At 46.8% G+C, this 19,419-nt stretch overlaps 1 protein-coding gene across 1 annotated transcript in view; it reads left to right on the top strand.

Annotated features, from left to right (window-relative positions):
• Positions 1-19,419, top strand: part of LOC147709279 (voltage-gated delayed rectifier potassium channel KCNH1-like) — an 815,455-nt gene that overhangs the window by 686,745 nt on the left and 109,291 nt on the right. The gene's annotated exons all lie outside the window — the stretch shown is intronic.

Here is a 19,419-nt window from a genome sequence, read left to right as displayed (position 1 = left end):
ACTTTTATCATTAGTATACAATGTAAACTGTTATAAATTGATGTATATCCTTAAACGGTCAGGCTAATGTGCATTTGAAGAGTTCTATAGGGCCCTCAATTCTACACAAGCAGAGCTGCCGGCTTGGATTGAAGTATATTCGAAATACTGGATGGGATCTACAAACGAAGAAGTAGGGAGTGGAAAATGGCTGGATTGAAATGCATTGGTAGAGCTTTATTGAAATGGTAAGAGATGATGCTGATCAGGATTGTGAAGCATTAGCAGAGTTGACTGGATCTTACTCCTTCAGTAGTCGGGCACAATGCAGGGGGTGGATGGTAAATAAAAACCAAAACTCTTGCCCAATATGGTATTCTGTGAGATTTCATCTAACAAAATATCCTTCTAAAGTCTTTGACAAAGTCTAATGATAATTCACCCTCAAGGCCATTTAGCTTTAAAAAAAAAAAAAAAATGGTCAGGCTTACTGACTTGGTTGCACCTTTTCATAATAAACTTGTGGCTTCCAACATAACATTTCCCAATGAACCAATTAGGCCTATAGCCTTTATCATTGATTTGTCATCATAACGACTTCAGGCATACTGTATGACATTTACGAATATACACAAAGTTGCAGTCGGCAAAACAATATTCACACCTCCTAAGAGGACTTATAAGGAATATTAAAGTGCGGACCTTCTGCCCACAGGTTTTGACAAAGGGGGGAAACCAACAGCGAAACCCATTCCTAGTACATTGATCTGTACTTCCTAGTAACAAAATACCTGTCTGCAGGCTTTGATACACTTTATTAACAATGAACGCTTAAAAGTTATTAGGCTTTCATGTATGCTTTTCATGATAAATAAGTTAAGCCTACTGCCTTTGTCGTAACTCAACGAATTTGTCACTATAACCAACTTAGTCCTGCTGTTTTGAGCATAAGCTTTCACACAATGCAAAAGGTACAATACAAGCACTCTTTTTTGAGAGGAAGCCCCCAGATCCTTCCAAATCAAAATCTATATAAGGAAAGGAATCCACACTTGCATGGAGAAAAAGAACTCCTCTCAGTATTGTTTCCTAAAATTTATTTTTATTTTGATCACATAATGTATGGCAAACGATAAAATGCCAGACCTAAAAAAGCTGGCTGAAGAAGTCAGAGAAGCGGACTGGATTACCTTCTGGGATGAACGCATAAGACTAAGCTCATTAGATCCTAAAAGAGTCATCTATTATGGTCTGTAACGTTCAATATTCCATTCCATTGACTTGTTGGTTATAGAGGGCTTTTCCGTTGTTCCTTGTGATAGGATTTTTTTCCGTCTCTTTCACACCTAGAGTGACTAAGGGCCAGATGTAGGTAGACATTTACCGACCGGTAACAGCCGATTTGGCCGTTACCGACCGGTAAATGGCTATTCTAGATGTAGGTAGGCTATTTTACCATTTCGGTAAATTTACCGAATCGGTAAAATACCGAATCAGTATTTTTACCGATTCGGTAATTTAGAAATGTAGGTGGGACTCTTCTGAGTCCCACAGGCCTTACCGAATCGGTATTTTACCACCCAATCCAATTGGGTGGTAAAATACCGATTCCAGGTGTGCATGCACATGTGTGCATGCACACCCATGGCATGTGACAGACGGACATGCCCTTAGGGCATGTCTGTGTGCCACATGTCACACATGCCTTATATCGGGGTGCTAGAGGGTGTCAAAGTGACACTCCCTGCACCCTTGCAAAATTCGGTATTTACCGAATCGGTAAATACTGATTCGGTAATGCCCATTGATTCCTATGGGCTTCAATGCCCATAGGAATCAATGGGCATTACTGAATCGGTATTTACCGATTCGGTAAATACCGAATTTTGACAGAATCGGTAATTCAATTACCGATTCTTTCTACATCTCCCCCCTTCTATTTTACCGATTCATAAATACCGAATTGGTAAAATTCTGTATTTATGAATCGGTAAAATATACTTACCTACATCTGGCCCATAGTCACAAAAATTGAGTGAGATTTATCAAGGGACGAAAGGCCACCTTGTGAGGCCCTGCATGACTTTATAATTCTGGAGTAACACAAGGCAGCACAACTCACTGCCTTGCTTTACTCTGCCTCAGGGAGGCGTTCCATGGAGGGAGCTTGGGTGTTCCCACACATCCACCAATGGATACTGGAGCATTCCTAGATTTGTATATCAATAAGGACTAGCTAGTTAAAGGGAAGAAGGAGACTCAGGTATGTACGTCAAAAATAAGGAAACACATTGTTTTCCTTATAAAGCCCTCACCCACCAACCTAGTCAGTGGCATGCTTCATCATCGGGCCCACCACAGTGGCACCGAATGTGCCCCGGGTGTGCTTCAACGCCAGGTGACTGCGGAGCTGGTATGTTGCTGAGTGTGCAGGGAATAGGGTGAGAAGGTGAAGTTTAAAAGGCTATACAGTAGGTCCCAGTACCCGAGGGTAAACTATTTTAATAAACTGGGCCTCTGTTAGCAGATAAAAGGCAGGTAGACGTAGATTGGAGTACTAGTTATGACCTCCAACGTCTGGTGTGGTCTACATGTTTCAGCCAGTGCCTTGTAGATTTTAAGCTGGCTTTCCTCAGGACCGTTTAAATATGTGAAAAACGTGCAGATTAAACAATAAAATTAAATTTAAGTGGTTGTGTTGTCTTTTGGCTAAGTGCAGCGCACACTAAGGCGCTATAACTGTTAGAGGGGGATTCCCTCAGGCTTGACTACAGATAACACAAAGGACAAAGACAAGACGTACAGGGTAGAGTCATATTAGTTTGGTATTTGATATACCACAACATGCCGACTTATAAGGTGGTGTACGACCTATAATCGGTTATTGTGAGTTCATGCCATGGGCACGAAGCAGGTGAGAGTTTTTAAGCAAAACCGTTAGTGTTGGTGGTGGGCTAGAGAGCGAATTTACAAGGTGAGGTACAGGTAAGTATAATACTAAGTCCTCACTCTGTTTTATCTTGTAAAAAGCTTCATGGGTCGCCTGGCAGAGAAAGAGACCCTGTTGGAATAATAACTTGTTCATAATATATCCAACCTGTAGGGAGAAAGAATGGTGGCTTACCCCATTTGTAGCTGTAGCGGTTCTATTGTACTCACGAGTATTGCAGTCTAGTTCCTCCTTGGACCTATTCGTCCTTCCGCGGCGCCCGTTGTGAGAGAGGAGGGCCACCCGGTCTCCTATTTATAGTACTTGGTCAATTGGTTCCACCTGTATTAGGTGGAAAGAGAGGGAGGGCTGCGCGCTGTTCGCCGTGTCATGGTAGTCCCAACTGCGCATGCGCTGGAGAGTAGCGGAAGTTCTGCGCATGCGCGGCACTCTGCGCATGCGTGTTGCGCAGAATGAAGTTTACTGTTGGCAAAGGAGTGGGCGGATTGAGCGGTTCACGTTGTGCTTTGTATTGTCATGTAGTATGACACATTCGAGGTCAGTCAGGGATATGACTTCGAATCATGGTAATTTGTACCTAAGACAGTGGTGGATATTACCAAAATGGGTGATAGTCCCAACATGGGTTTAGCCAAATACGGGGGTAAGAGATGGCTATTCATGAGTGCACAAGGTGCACCGGGGATATACAATTGACTGCCAAACACAGGGGTAAGTGATGGCTATTCATGAGTGCACTAGGTGCACCGGGGACATACAATTGAGGGCACCCATAAGGGGTACACTAAGAAGGGGGAAGAGGAGAGAAAGGGGCGCTCAACGCCGCTCATGCAGTGATGTCCTGGCACAGATATTGCTGCGGTATGTGGGTTATCTTCTACTTCAGAGAGATTATGCAGTGAGAGAGATTTTTTACACAGCTAATGAGTTCCATGGTATGGCATCGTTAAGTCCATGGGTATGTGTGGATAAACGGTATATCCAGCGCTGTTCCTTTTGTAGGAGAAGTTTTTCATTGATAGTGGTATCAAATTGTTCTATGACAGTCCAGGAGAAGTCATTGGGGGTGTGGTTGTGGGTTAGGAAGTGGTCTGTGAGTTTGCTAATGTTTTTACTACACCTTATGGTACTCCTGTGCTCAGTCATTCTTGTCCGGACTTTCCGGGTGGTCATACCAATGTATCTTAGACCACATCGGCAGGTTATTAGGTACACCAGGTTTGCAGAGTTGCAGTTCGTGAACTGCTGTTGTGTCCAGGTTTTTCCTGGTTCTAGGTTCAGTGTTTTGGAAGGCGATGTCAGGTGGCACACGCTGCAATTGTTGCAAGGTTGGTGGCCGGTGATTTTAGGCAGGCCCCATGCGTTAAGAATGGTATTGTCAGTACTGCGTGCAGTTGGCCGTGGCCTGGTGCTCACTAGTTGGTCTCTGAGGTTAGTTGCTCTTTTGTAAGCAAAACCTGGATTGTCCCATTTCCTTGTTCCAGAGTTGATGATTTTCCAGTTTCTTTGTATGATGTTAGCTACCTGGTTTGACGCCGTATTGTAAGTGGTCACACAGGTCAGGGTAGGTTCTTCCTGTGGTCTTTCAAAGGTTTCCAGGAGTGCCTCTCTGTTCTGGTTCCTTGCTCTTTTACAAGTTTTGTATATTATTTTCGATGGGTAGCCACGATCCTTAAGTTTGTGAATCAGGTCGTTAGATTGCAGTTTGTAGTCCTGAATATTGCTGCAGTTTCGTCTGATGCGCAAGAATTGCCCGTAAGGCAGATTTTCCCTCAGGTGCCGGGGGTGAAAACTGTCAAATCTTAGCAGGGAGTTCTTTGCTGTGGGCTTGTAGAAAGTAGTAGTAGTGAGACTTCCATTGTCTGGTTTGATATTCAGGTCAAGAAAAGCTAGTTCGGTGAAGCTGCTAGTACTTGTAAAACGTAAGTAGGAGTCTTGGTGGTTGATCCAGAGCATGAAGTTGTCTAGTTGTTCTTGGTTACCATCCCATATGAGGAGGATGTCGTCAATATATCGACGCCACATTTTTATATTGGTGGAGTAAGGATTGGTGGGTTGCTGTATGTAGGTATGTTCAAAGTGTGCCACGTACAAGCCAGCTACGCTGGGGGCAAAAATGCTGCCCATGGATGTACCATTGGTCTGTAGGTAGTAGGTTCCTTCGTATTCGAAGTAGTTCTCCTTGAGAGCCAAAGTGGCGCAGTCCAATATAAAACTGCGGGGGTGTTGTATTCCCAAGGGCTTGCCATAAGGACATTGTGTAATACCTTTAATGTCGCGTCCTGTGGTAGGCTGGTATATAGACTCTCTATGTCTAGACCTACTCGTAACTCAGTGGTAGGGTCGAAGTTGATGTCTTTGATTACACTCAAGAGGTGTTTGGTATCCTTGATATAGGAAGGTGTTTTTTGTACCAAAGGGTTGAGGAAGAAGTCACAGAAACGCGACAGGGGTTCTAATAGTGACTTAATTCCAGACACGATGGGTCTGCCGGGGGGTGGGGTGATACCCTTGTGTATCTTTGGGACTGTATAAAAATACAGAGTCTTCGCATTTTTAGGACATAGGTAGTCCGCCTCTTGTTTGGAGATCGTCTCCGTGTCTTTGGCATTTTTAACCAGGAGATTGATGGTGTTTTGTAGTTGTTCAGTTGGGTCCCTGTTGAGGCGTTTGTAGTTCCTAGTATCACTTAAGAGTCTTTTGCACTCTTGGTTATAGTCAGTTTTGTTCATGAGGACTATACCGCCCCCTTTGTCTGCGGGTTTGATGACGAGGGTAGGGTCATTATGTAGACGTTGAATGGTGGTCCGGGTAAGTCTTGGAGTAGCTAAATCTTTTCAGATCCTTCTCAAATTTTTAAATTTTTGTCTGGGTTAGGTAATCTTTATATTCGGCTATTTCGCGGTTTTGGTCATCAAGTTTTTTCTTATAGCCCGTCAGGGTAGTCTTGAAGTGTGACTCAGTTGCTTGGATCTCTATCATGATGGCATCTGATAAGGGTTTCGCAGTTTTTATAATGAGGACTAACCAGTCCCTGGTGCAGGCCCAGGTGATCTGGGCCCAATCTTTACGGAAAGCCACCATTCTTTCTCCCTACAGGTGGATATATTATGAACAAGTTATTATTCCAACAGGGTCTCTTTCTCTGCCAGGCGACCCATGAAGCTTTTTACAAGATAAAACAGAGTGAGGACTTAGTATTATACTTACCTGTACCTCACCTTGTAAATTCGCTCTCTAGCCCACCACCAACACTAACGGTTTTGCTTAAAAACTCTCACCTGCTTCGTGCCCATGGCATGAACTCACAATAACCGATTATAGGTCGTACACCACCTTATAAGTCGGCATGTTGTGGTATATCAAATACCAAACTAATATGACTCTACCCTGTACGTCTTGTCTTTGTCCTTTGTGTTATCTGTAGTCAAGCTTGAGGGAATCCCCCTCTAACAGTTATAGCGCATTAGTGTGCGCTGCACTTAGCCAAAAGACAACACAACCACTTAAATTTAATTTTATTGTTTAATCTGCACGTTTTTCACATATTTAAACGGTCCTGAGGAAAGCCAGCTTAAAATCTACAAGGCACTGGCTGAAACATGTAGACCACACCAGACGTTGGAGGTCATAACTAGTACTCCAATCTACGTCTACCTGCCTTTTATCTGCTAACAGAGGCCCAGTTTATTAAAATAGTTTACCCTCGGGTGCTGGGACCTACTGTATAGCCTTTTAAACTTCACCTTCTCACCCTATTCACTGCACACTCAGCAACATACCAGCTCCGCAGTCAACTGGCGTTGAAGCACACCCGGGGCACATTCGGTGCCACTGTGGTGGGCCCGATGATGAAGCATGCCACCGACTAGGTCGGTGGGTGAGGGCTTTATAAGGAAAATAATGTTTTTCCTTATTTTTGATGTACATACCTGAGTCTCCTTCTTCCCTTTAACTAGCTAGTCCTTATTGATATACATACATAATACAGGGGATACGGTCTAGCTTATCTAGTCCTCTCTCTCTCGTTGATTTAAGCACTCCTAGATTTACCGTTTTAGTGGTAGACCTGGGAATGGCAAAATGCTACGCCTCCCCAGGGAATGCGTAACAAGGAGAAATATCTTTATTTCGCCTCGTGTTTTCCTCTTTCTATGTGCGCTCCATTCTGCAGCACATATAGAAAGACAAAAATGCCTCTCAGGATTGTTTTTGTGCATGAAGGTGTCCCTCTGTCCCTTGACACAAGGGTTCCTGCGTGGGCTCTAGGTAGTCAACAGTGTGCCAGCGCTAGGAAAGGACAGGAATGTGCCGTATAATGTTAAATACAGTGCCCTTACACGCACTGCAGCAAGGCAGCTTGCTGCACTGTGTTGCATGAAAGATTGATAAATCTGCCCCCAAATATATACATTTGCATGCCATATCTTTAAGTAAATATTCAAAACTTATTTTAGTAGGGCTATTTTCAGGCCAGATTGAGTCTACCTTCTGTTTGTTGCAATTTCAGACCCTCCCCTTCTCTCCTTAACTGGGACATGGGACTGACATGGAGAATGAACCTAAGAAAAGCGCAAGAGCAGCCTCGCAAAGCAAAACCAATCTACAACTTTCCTTGTTTTCTCTAATTCCGCATGTGCTAGAAATCCCATTATAGTGATCCATTCCTAGGCACGTGGCAGATGACTCATGTTAGACAGCATTCCCAATACAATCTCTGGGGTAATTGCCCTGGTACATCACCACAATGCAAAATGCAACAGCACCGAGGGCCCTTTAATTCTTAACAACACAGAGCTAATTTCTTATCTTGACAATTACACAAAGCAGTGATGTATGAACTTTGAAGCAGTTTTGCAGCATTCCCTGATCGCTTCCATTAAAGCATGCCATAAAACTGTCCGTCATTATCTTGTGGGAAGAAATATGTGAATTGGAACCACAAGTTATTTTTTAATTCTTTTCAAGTATTTTCTTATATAGTTTGTATTTTTATAGTGTATTAAAACATTATTTACACAAAACCATTCAGCAATTAAAATGACCCCCTCGATTTAAATGCTTCTCTCTCTTTTGCTGTTTTCCAAGTCATCCAGCTATTTGTCCCCACTTAATTTATTAACACCTTTTCAATGTTTGAGGATCTCTTACCAAACTGAGGTGGATGGTGTGGAATTTAACAAAGGACTGGGATGCAGCCTGTGTAATTACCAGTGGCTGAGATGAATTAAAGCAGTCCTGCACTTGCCTGGTTATAGCAGCAAATTTGATTCATTTGAATATGGACTCCATATCTAAATGACTTTGCTGATCAGAGCCCTCCCCCATATTGGACGAGTGAAGGGAGGAAAATTAGCTATTCACTGATCTGCTCCAGTCCAGTCTGAAAAAGGCATCGTCTACAAGTTGTATAGTTCATGATAGCTCCACATTAAATCCTTGATACCCCTAACGCATTGTTGTACCCTCTGTACACCGAACTTGAACATTTGAGAAGGTATCCTACTTTCTAGATTTTGGTGGGTGATTTAACCCCATGCGCGATACGCGTTTTCCCGCTGTGCGCTGAGTTTTTAAAAAACCAGCGGTTCATGACGAGCTCAGCTCGTCATGAGCATACGACAGGCGTAATTCATGACGAGCTGAGCTCGTCATGAGCGTCAAAGGGGTTAAGAGATATAAGCAGGAGGAGGAGGGGGGGGGCAGTGGCTGATTTCCAAGATGGAACAAAATGCAATGGGTGGTATGCTTCAATTAATCTCTGGCACTGGTTATTTAGGGACACATTCCAATCCGTTGTTTTAGCGCATCTAAGTTAACACACAATAAGACCAACCATATCTTCATCACTCTGGCACCGGCTCAAAAAGGACGATCCAGCTTGAATGGCTAGGTCATATCCCCTCTGAATTAGAACGTAAGCAACACTGGATCAGTTTGAAATTGTATCCGACAGGCAGAGGACAAACAGAAAGTGAGGAAACATTAGATGTCGAGGGAACACGACAAAGACAGGACCCTTGCTACAAAAAAGTGGAGCCCTGTCAAACTCCTATATTTATCTTCTTACATCTCTTTTTTCATCATTTGTAGATTTGTACAATAACACACGCTATGAAGCTTGAGATGGCGGAGTGTCATCTAATATGCAGTCTAACCAAATTCATTGAGAAGGCACTTCATCCCACAGCTGTCATGCACTCAGCACTGTGTGAAGCCCGAAGGAGCTATAACGGAATTCTTTAAACATGTCAGACCTGTTGCTGATGTGTGCATGGTGTCGAGTCCTACGCTCGCGGCGCTGCGCAGGTAGCGGGCGCGCAATTAAGGACTCAGGACACGCTGCTGATCTCCGCGTGGTCCGGACTAACCCCGTGGCCCCGCCTCTCTTTATTTAAAGCATGCGCGCCCGTGACGTATCACGGCCGCGTTAACGCACTACTGCGTACGTGACAACTCGCCCGCACGCATGCGGCTTCTCGAACATTACATCCCTTTCAACCTTTATTAAAATTCAAAACTTCAGAAAAACAATACGAGCAACAGCCCACTGTAAAAGTCTTGGCAGTTCAAAATAGTTCTCAATAACCCCAGGCATGGCTTAAAGTAAAAGTCAAAGTGGCCGGCAGGCCTGTTACCAGTTCATGTTGCAAATACCGCCATCTCAGCCCACAGCAAAGTCGGCCAGTTGCGAAGAGGGCGCGGGGTTTCTTCTCAGCCCATAGCCCGCAGCCTCTCCCCTGAACAGGACCCTTCGTGGCACGCTCGAAGGGGCCAGGACTGACGGTGTAACTTCTCCGGGAGTCTGAGGGCTGTCGGTTCTCGCTGTCTCTGGACTAGAAGGACTTGTCTCTGCTCTCTCTCTCAAGTCTCTTGGCACCGCCGATGATGCTGGGGGGCCAGGTGTGGAAGGATTCGGCCTTGGGGAATCCTGTTCCTGGCGTTCTCCGGTGGGGGCGGCTGCCCGCTTGAAAAATGAGACGTTCCTGGTGACGCATTCGCCGCCTCTCTGGGCAGTTACCATCGTGCCCGAACGACGAGTGACGGTCCACGGGTGAGGCTCAAAGGGGAGCCGGAACTTGCTCCCTGGTAATCGGTCCCGCACGTAGACCCAATCTCGTTCCTCGATCGGGGAGTCTCTACCCCGGCGCCTGAAGCTGGCATAGTCGTTTGAGCGCTTCCGGTTGGCTTGGGCTAGTTGGGGGTCTGCTCTCGTGGGAGTCCAGGTTCGGTGGTGAGGAATGGTATCTCGGACTATTCGGCCCATGGTGGATGGTCCTGGGGCCGCGGTGGTGGTTTGGTGAGGCGTGAGTCTGTATTCTCGTAGAAAAGTATACAGGGCCCTCTCGACCGGTGTTTCCTCTGCTTGGGCAATCCGTATTACTTTATTCAGGGTCCTCGTGAATCGTTCCACTTCACCGTTGGCCTGAGGCCATCTGGGGGTGACTTTCCGGTGGTGGATCCCCCACTCATGGAGGTAGTCCACAAATTCCTGGCTTTGGAATGGGGGCCCGTTGTCCGTCTTCATTTGTTTGAAGATTCCGTGTGTGGCGATTATTTTCTCTAGCTTGGTGATCACTTCCTTGGCGGTCAGCGAAGATACGATTTCAACCTCATGGTATCTCGTGAGGTCGTCAATGACGACGAGCATGTGGCGACCGTCTGGAAGGTGGCCAAAGTCGACACTCATTCGCTCCCAGGGTTTTGTCGGTTCATCTTCGGTGATGACTGGTGCCGGGGTATCCGCTGGGCCCGCCGCCTGGCACCAGTGGCACGCTCTCACCCACTGCTCAACTTTCTCCATACCGGGAAACCAGACTTTCGCTCGGAGCCTGCTCTTCGTTTTCATGATACCCTGATGGCCCCGGTGGGCGAGTTCTACGGCCTGTTGTGACAGACTTGCTGGCATGACGATCCTGGGTCCCCTGAGGAGACACCCCTGGGAGTCTACCGACAGTTCATCTTTCACCCGGAGTATGGCCTCGAGGGTTCCTCGTGCTTCCGGAGTTCGTCGACTCAGAGAGTTGGCAAGTGATTTCCAGTCATTACTTCTGGTTGCTTCGATGACTAATTGGAGGGGCTCGTCGCGGCGGGTCGCTGCCACGATTTGATCGAGACTGATGGGCAATGGCCTGGACCGTTCCAGAATGTTCCTGACGTACTCTTCCGTGTCTTCGGCGTCTTCTCTTTCTTGGGTGGTGGCTGCCCTGGGATGCCGGAATAAGTAGTCAGCCGGGTTGTCCACTCCGGGCTTGAACTCTAATCTGTAGTCGTACTCCTGGAGCTGCAGGATCCATTTTTCAATCCTCGGGGGAGGTTTGGACACCGAGCCTCTGAACAGGGGAAGCAGGGGTTTATGGTCAGTGAATACGGTAAAAGGATCACCGTATACATACACATGAAAGTGTCGGCACCCCCAATGAATCGCGATAGCCTCTCTTTCGATTTGCGAGTATCTCTGTTCAGTCTCCGTGAGGGAGCGGCTCGCGTAAGCTATCGGCACCCAGTCCTCTCCATTTCGACTCTGGGTCAGTACAGCCCCGAGCCCGTGAGGGCTGGCGTCTACTGCAATGTTCGTTGACTTCGTAGGGTCGAAGTAGGACAGAGTAGTGTCCGCAGACAGGGCGACCTTGGTGTTCTGGAACGCCAACTCTTGTTCCTCTCCCCAGTGCCATGGAGCGGTGGTCTTCGTGAGTTCCCTTAGCGGTCTGGTGATGTTGGAGAGGTCGGGGATGAACCTCCCGCAGAAATTTACCATCCCCAGGAAGCTTCGTACCTCCGACACGTTGGTGGGGGCCGGTGCGGCCTGCACGTCCTTCACCTTCTCGGGGTCGGGTGCTACCCTTCTGTCAGAGAAGGTGTATCCGAAGAAACTGATGGTGTTTCTCAGAAACTGGCATTTCTCACGATGGAGGGTGAGGCCTGAGTCTCGGATCCTCTGTAGCACACTCCTGAGTCTTCGGTGGTGCTCCTCGTTGGTGTCAGCGTAGATCAAGAGATCGTCGCTGACGTTGAGAACCCCGGTTATCCCGCTCAGCACTTCTCGGATTGTGTTTTGAAACACTTCTGCCGCACTCGAGATTCCAAAATTGAGTCGTCGGTATCGTCTCAGCCCAACGTGAGTGGAGAACGTCGTGATATATCTGGAGTCGGGGTGTAGGGGCAGTTGGTGATAGCCCGATCTCAAGTCGACTTTAGAAAACCATTTCGCCCCGTTCAGTTCTCCTAGTATATCATCTATTGTGGGCGTTAGATGTCTTTCTCGTTTGACAGCAGCGTTGGGTAGACGCATGTCTACGCAGATGCGTACTTGTCCTGGTTGCTTGGGTTTTCGCGCCACTACAATCGGCGACACCCAGGGGGTGGGGCCGCTGACCTTCTCGATGATTCCTTGCTTTTCGAGGCTCTCTAGTTCCTGTTCAACTTTCTTCCGGAGGTGAAAAGCAATTCTTCGGTGGCGTAGTGCTACTGGCTGTACAGATTTGTCGATATGTAGGGATACCGCCTTCCCTCTGAGGCACCCGATGCCTTTAAAGACATCGTCGAATTCCTCGATGATGTTTTCTAGTTCTTCCTCTAGAACTGCCATGGCGAAAGATATAAGGTGGAGTTCTTCCGCTGTTTGGCCACTTAGCAGCATTCCGCTACCCTCCTTGGTGACGTAGATCGTGGATGACGCCTTTCTATCCAGGTGGTGGATGTCTGATTGAAAACATCCTACCAGTGGAATGGGGTCCTTTTGGCCATAAGCGAAAACCCTGATTTTCGCGGGTTGCAGGCAAGGTTTATCTCGCAGTTGTGCGTAGACATTGGCAGCCATGAGTTCGATTGATGCACCAGTATCGATGGTCACTCGCACTTCTTGGTTCAGAATGTTTATTCTGCATTTCGGTAGCCGTCGGTTCTTCTTGTGTGGATGGCTGATCCCGAGCACATAGTGAACTGGGTAGCTCGAGTTGTCCTCGTCCATATCCTCGCCTTCCGGTCTTTCTTGCACCGTGTGGGCCGTCTCTGATTTGAACTTGGACGACCTGCACACCGAGGCAAAATGGTTCATACGTCCGCATGATCCGCATTTCTTTCCACGGGCCTGGCAATCTTGTGCTCTATGAGGCACGCCACCGCAGTATCCACAGTCTTTTGGGCGGTCTTGAGGCCTACCTCTCCCTGCGGGGCGTTGTTTGGGCCGCACTACGTTGACGTGTTCAGCCACGTGCACTTGTTCCGTTTTCGCGGGCCTATGCAGAGCTGCCTCCATGTGGTACGCTCTCGCTTGTGAAAGTTCCTTTGAGCGTCCCAGCTTGAGAATGTCCACTAGTGGTTTTCCGTCCTCTTGGAGGATTTTCACCCTCAATTAAGACGAGTAGCAGCCCTGAATGATTTGTCCCCGGATCTCCTCTTGCTCATCCCTGAATCCGCACGTGCTCGCCAGTTCTTTGAGGCGGCCATGGAAGGCGCCGAGTGATTCCTCCGCTTCCTGTCGTGCCTGCCGAAAAATGAAGCGTTCATAGTCCTTGCTTTGCATCGGCTCAAAGTGGGCATTGAGCGCGTTGAGGAGAGTGATGTATGTGTGAGGGGTGGCTTCAGTCAGAGTCTTGTAAATACGATGGATATCCTTCCCACCGAGATGTAAGAGTAGCGACCTGCGCCTCTCCCTGGCAGTGCCGGCGCCCTCGAAGTAGAAGTGCAGCCTCTCGACCCAGTCCTTCCACCGCGGGGCAAGGGCCGCCGGTGCGCCATCAACCGAGAAGGGCTCGATGGGCGGAATGGACGTCATGGTGGGTGTAAGCAAGGCGATGATCCACACTCCCGCAGGGAACAGGACGCCAGGCCGTCAGTCAAGGACGAGGCACGGGGTGGCACCACGTGAGTTCAGATCCTTGTCGCCATTGTCGAGTCCTACGCTCACGGCGCTGCGCAGGTAGCGGGCGTGCAATTAAGGACTCAGGACACGCTGCTGATCTCCGCGTGGTCCGGACTAATCCCGTGGCCCGCCTCTCTTTATTTAAAGCATGCGCGCCCGTGACGTATCACGGCCGCGTTAACGCACTACTGCGTACGTGACAACTCTCCCGCACGCATGCGGCTTCTCGAACATTACACATGGAACGATGGTCAGGGAGTAGCAATTGATTGAGTCCAACTTGCAGCCATGACTTCTTTCCTGTATGTGCGTGCTTCAATGTCGTTTTTTCCATTTCAATCTGTGACTTTTGGGTTTTTAGTACCCATTTAAACCAGAACTACAAAGCCCAGAACACAAATCTGAAAGGTGAATTGAAACAACGACTGATGTATGGACCTTGGAAACTTGGTAGCTGTACATTGGGTCATATAAGGGAGAAATTGCATTTAAATAAGGAAGTATGTTAAATCATTGCTAATTCTTTTGTGACATCTGCTTGGGTCTGTTAAAAAATACAAGTAAAGCAGATAGAAATATTCTGCTGTCTTGTGGTTACTCAAAAAACAGGATTTTGTTTCATGGCCCTCACTCACCCTCTAATCTGAACAAACATGTAGAAGAGTCATGTACTGACGAGTAAAGTAGAAAGTTTCATGAGAAAGTTGTCCATTATCAGAGCAGGAAAACCAGCTCAGAGGTGCATGCTACTGCAACAACACCCCCAAGAGTCAAGACTAACACAAAGACACCTTTGGGCAATGCATGATCAATTAATTCATATTCTCCTTGCCTATCCAAAATGCCTCCACCTGGTGGCCATCTTGAAATGGTGGAACCTGCTAAGTATAGAGAGACCTATGATATATACCAGTGCAACTTGCAACTACTTAAGGCATGCAATGCTTGAGTTCCAAAGAAGGCCGCAATCCACAGGATATTGGTTACATACCATAAAGGCTGAAAGGCTCTACATCTTTTAAGACTTGCAGTCAGAGCTCCTAAAGAGTGTGTGTTTTTGTGGTTTTATTTAATTCCTTATAATGACAACGTGGAGGAGAAGCTATACGTGGGAGGTGTTGCTCGAAAAGGATGTGATTCCCCACTTAATCTGGGTGACATACTTCATGATTGGAGTTGCTCCTTTGCCAGGATTCTTGGAGTCTTTTTGTGTATGTTTGAAGATAAAGTGGAGAAAATGTAAGGTCTCAGTAACATGAGTTAAAATTGCATTAGGATAGAAAAATTCAAAGTCAATTAAATTAGTGATATTCAAGTCCTATCCTACATACATATACTTGTTTTTGCAGGATGTTCGCATGGCAGTTGTCAAGTGATTCATATATCTCTTTTTTGAGCACTTTTTTCCCCTGACCTACAGACATTTTTTAGCTGTCTGATGAGAGCTCATGGAATTACACACTACACATTACATAACAGAATACACAACATACTAATATGGAAAAGGAGATTATGGACAGTCCCTTTCAGCCATTTGCTACTTATGTTCCGCTGGCCTTAGGCATTGGCTTTAGGGGTTGTTTACAGTACTTAATTTGTGCCTGTGCTTTCCGGTGCTTAGCAACAGCACTTAATTGACAGGACTGGGTCTACGCATCTCGCACGTGCGTCACACATGCATTGATGTTTTTAAAACTTACAGTAACTAAGTACTCTGTACTCGGTGCATGCAGCCTCAGCGTATTCAATGCAGGTCACAGCGGTTAACAGTGACTGGTTGCAGCTCTGTGTGAGACGACTAACACTTAATTAGCTGCCCTGCCCGGAGACTGCCTGCCGTTCCGTCTAAGATAATAAATTATGTTGTGATCATGGCGGTCGCATCCCTTAGTTTACTTCACACAGTGAGTGGGGCCATGTGTGCAGTTGACTGTGCGTGCATGTTGCAGTGTTGCCACTTGCCGGTGGGCGGGCGCGGGCCACAGTACACACACACGGGCTACAGTACTGCTTACTGACAGACACACACACACACTGATTTATTGGGGCACCAGGGGCGGGCTGGCTTTGGGTTCTGATGTGGGGGTACTAGGGTAGGGGCTGTACATGCACACGCGCAGATTTTTTTCACATGAACACGCCACGCCCCAGCATAACCACCCCAGCTCTGCTAACTGCTAACCAGGACATCATCCGTTGTTCAAGTCATCCGCGGGCCGGCGCTGCCCGACCCCCTGACAGACTACGACATTAAGCCTGAGGGCAGGGCAGCCTGTGTGTGGGCAGGCATTGATGTGCAGTACTGTCTGGTTCTGGTAGCAACAGCAGCAACAGTGCGCCAGGCCACCTATTCGTAAAAAAATCAGTTATTCGCTGAGCCGGACTACCCACCACAAGTAACGGTAAGAATTTAAATAAAACAGTGAGTTAGTAAACTACTAAGCTAAGCTAAGCTAAGCCAACTAACTAGCCATTCCAATACCGTGCAAAATCCAATGCTGTATTGTTTTGTTTTGGTAGCGTGAGGGTCCGGTTACCGGCATGGTGGGAGGCAGCTCCATAAGATACGATAATGATTATTACTGGGATGCAAATGCATTGCAATGCATCCATGTTTCATTCAGATTCGCTGAAGGCCCACCGCCCGTAGCGGTATAGTCATGCCGGCGCTGCAGTACTGTACTGACCTGCGCAGGCTGCGGCTTTAAGTAAAACTAAGCCCTGCCGCCCCAGCCTACCCGCTCAGCTGCCTGCTGACTTGTCGAAACATGGTGGCTGGTGCGCGCAGACGTGCAGGCATTAGGTTCCCGCGGGCTGATCCCGATGTTTTCACTTTCTCGGGTGTGGTGGCATTGCCGTAAGTTAACAAACGGCCCTGCTCTCTGAGTAATCCCGGCATGGGCAACACTCTCAGAGGGCAGGGAGACATCATCGCTGACTGAGGCCGCAGAGTGTGGCCGGTAGTAGGGGGGCCGGCAAACTAGAGGCATCACTGAGGCCACAGTGTGTGCAACACTTGGTGGGAGCGAGGGGGGATGGGAGCGGGGTCAGAGGGAGGGACACAATGTTGAGAAAAAATTGCTGCTTCATCAGGCATACAACTTCATGTTGCATTTGAGGCAGGAGCACCATAAAAGCCAAACTAAGCTGCCACTGCTGTGTTCCTGTGGCAGCCATTGTGTTTCCCCGACTGTTATCTCAGAAGTAGTGCTGTAAGGTGGTGCTGTGTAATAATACAGGTGGGGGGCAGTGATGACCACTGCTCTACGCATTGTTTTGCTGTAATGCTGTTGGAATGTTGATAAAAGCTTTGTTGTTCAAAGCAGTGTAGGTCTGGGGTGTTGGGCAAGCAGAAAGGAGTGTCACCTTAGGAGCGTGTTGTGCTTTTTATAGCAAAATGAGTGTGCATCAGTGGTTGGGGAGGTAGAACAGGGAATTCCCTTGTGGAGGTTTGGGAAGCAGAGGATTGAGAAGGTAGGTGTGCGTACCTAAGGGATCAATGCATAGTGGCTGGTGGAGTAGCAAGCATTAGAAATCAGGCTGCCTGGCTTGTGATGAGTTCCTTTACAGTTAAGTTTCCAAGGTACCTGGCAGGAAATGCAAAGATGTCTGCATTGCATCAAGTATCAGGTCGGGCTCTGGCTTAGATATTAGGCTAGGTTGGTAAACACATTTAGGGATGCTGAAAGCTATGATTTGCTGTGGTGTCTACGATTATTGGACCTTGGTGTTCGATGTGTGGGTGCCGGAAACAAAAAAAAGACTTATGTTTGGTAACTTTTTCGATACTCTGTCTTCCACGCAGGACAGATGCATGGTAGAAAGAGGGAGGTGAGGAATACCTTAGAAGATGCCAGTAGGGAGGAAAGGGTAGGAAGCAGAGAGAGAGACAGATGTATTAAAGAGGGGTGAGCTGTGAGGTCACATATCAAGAGAGAGATGACAGAGCAAGAGATGGATGAGGAGAGAAGGAAAGATATATAGAAAAGGTGTTGAGGGAGGGATAGGTAGACTAGAGAGAAACATAAGTAAAGGCAATCAGAGTTAGAGGTAGACAGGGGTGCGTGGCGGTAAGATTTAGAGAGAAAAATAGAAGCAAGAAGGGAGAGCATACTGGAGACTCTGCTACATTATGCTCCCAAACAAGGCGTTACACGTCTGTGATTGTTCAACAACTTTGAGGAAGTGGGTGGAGCCAGTGTAGGAAGTGGATGGAGCCATCCAAAGTAGGTGTGGCCTCCATCAAAGATTTGAGCACCTGCACTTCAAATTTTACAAATTAAGCACTCGTTGTTTATCAGCATTGGTGTCAGCCCATGGAAATTCCCTGGTATGAACAACCTACAAAAGTAGCCCATACACATTCATCTTTGTAACGTTTCTTACACTTTTTTTCATGCAGATGCCTTTCTTTCTTGCACTTGCTAGGTGCTTAAGCCCCCCAGCCCGTGTTCCCTCTGTGGCTGTGGTTCCGAGGCGCTCCCCTGTCCACTCTCAGCAAACATGCAGAAGGGCCAGATACTATCATAACTACCATTGCTAATACTAATAAACTGAAGAAGCTTGGAATTGTGTGTCAGTAAGAGACACCCTCAAGTGACAAAACTACTGGGACGATACCTTTGTGTTGTATATGATAAACTAGTTAGTTCCCTGTGATACAGAAACATTGAAAACCATGAATTAACTGCTGCACATCCAAAAGCTGTAGTCATGGTATTTGTTAACTGACCACTTTTACAAAGAAGAAATGTTAGTGTTACTAAGATACCTAAAAACACTTCCCACACTCAACCCAGGGAAGTCAACAAAGCTGGAAAACATAATACAAAGAAAGTACAAGTGAAGACAAATATCTAGTGTTACAAAAGGAATTCCAAGGACATTAGTAGTTAGATAGGTCTGTATTTAGTGTAATTTAATAAATGACACAAATCCAATGTCCATACAACCAACACATGTTTCAACCAAATGGGCTTTTTAAGGCCTATGTATAGATGCAGAAAAAAAATATTCCACGTATATTCCAGTATGAAGGAGTGTAGTCCAAAAGTGCTGATAATGAGGAAGGGAAGCCTTGGCTAAATTAAGGATGTTGGCTGGACAGGAATGGTAGACCATTTTCTAAAGATGTAGCCAATGAGATAATCTTTACAAATAGAGGATAGTTCCAGTGACTAAGTGGTAGAAGGAGAATGGTGGAGATCATGGTAAATATTTCCTAACCAGCTGCATTTGTAAATAAAGGCCATTATAGACCCATGGCATCGGGGAGAGCTTTAGGAGATTCTACAGTTCCCCTTTCAGCCATTTGTTACCTTTATTCTTCTGGCCTTAGGCATTCACTTTAGGGGTTGTCTATCAGCAGCGGTGTCAGCATAGAGCAATTCCTAGGTGTGACCTACTTAAAAAAGTAGTCCAAATGCATTCATCTTGTATTGTTTTTTTAATTTTATTCATGAAGATACCTCTCTTCCCTGCGCTTGCTACGTGCTTAAGCCCCACCTCACCCCTTGTGTTCCTCCACCTGCTTCTGTGGATCCCAGGTGGTCCCCTGTCCACTCCTTAGCACCCATGCAGGAAAGGTCAAATACTAACAAAACATTGTTACTAAAACTAACTAACA

Source organism: Lissotriton vulgaris, chromosome 6 (genome assembly GCF_964263255.1).
Source record: "Lissotriton vulgaris chromosome 6, aLisVul1.2, whole genome shotgun sequence".
Taxonomy (NCBI): Eukaryota; Metazoa; Chordata; class Amphibia; order Caudata; family Salamandridae; genus Lissotriton; species Lissotriton vulgaris.
This window is presented reverse-complemented; position numbering and strand designations above follow the sequence as displayed.